Source organism: Colletotrichum graminicola (genome assembly GCF_000149035.1).
Source record: "Colletotrichum graminicola M1.001 genomic scaffold supercont1.11, whole genome shotgun sequence".
NCBI classification, from domain to species: domain Eukaryota; kingdom Fungi; phylum Ascomycota; class Sordariomycetes; order Glomerellales; family Glomerellaceae; genus Colletotrichum; species Colletotrichum graminicola.
Window position 1 is genome coordinate 482,278 of NW_007361015.1, and position 912 is coordinate 483,189.

A 912-nucleotide genomic window follows, 5' to 3' on the forward strand; every position below is an offset into this window, starting at 1 on the left:
TTTACTTACTATAGTAGCTTAAATTAAAGTATTAAAGTGCTACCTAGCCTAAAGATTATTAGTACCTAAGATCTTATAATACCTAGTAAATACCTTTTAAGCCTTACGTCTGCTATATAATAACTACTATTACTACTATTAACTTTATTACTTTTAAAGAAATCTTTTTTTTATATACTACTTACTTACTAATAACCTTTATAGTATTTAGTATAATTATCTTCTTTTTATACCTAAGTTTCTTTAAGTTCTTTTTCTTTTTATTTTTTAACCTTTTTTTACTCTAATTATTAAGATTTTTATTTTACTAAGTTTTTATTTTACTATAGTAGTAATAGCCTATATAAGATTATAAGTAAATAGACTCTTATAAGTTCTTATCTAAATAAGATTTTACTAGTAAGACTAGCTATAAAGTAGTTAAGTAAGAACTACTTAAGTAATTTACTTTTAATATAGTATTTATAAGTAAATAGCTTCTACTAATCTTACTTTTATATACTTTTAATATTATGTTATTAGCTAGGCGTAGCTTATAGTAATTATAACTCTCTCTTTTAACTAAATAATTAGTAGCTAAGCGTTACCTTTAGTAAGTATGCTTTTTTTTATTCTTTAAGTAAGGTAAAAAAGGTAGAGGTTACCTATATTACCTTAATTTACTTACTTTTTTTTTATTTTTTAAATACCTATTAATAACTACACTATCCTTTTTACTTTTTTTTTTTTTAAGTAAAGTATAGTTATTAGTAACTAATATAACTTTTACTTAACTTTACTATCTTAATTAATCTAAAAAGACTACTTATTATTTACTTTTAAGTAAGGTATATTACCTTAACTCCTTACTTTTCTTTTTTTAAAAATCTTTAACTATAGTATCTTACTTACTAAAAAGTAAAGTCTATATAT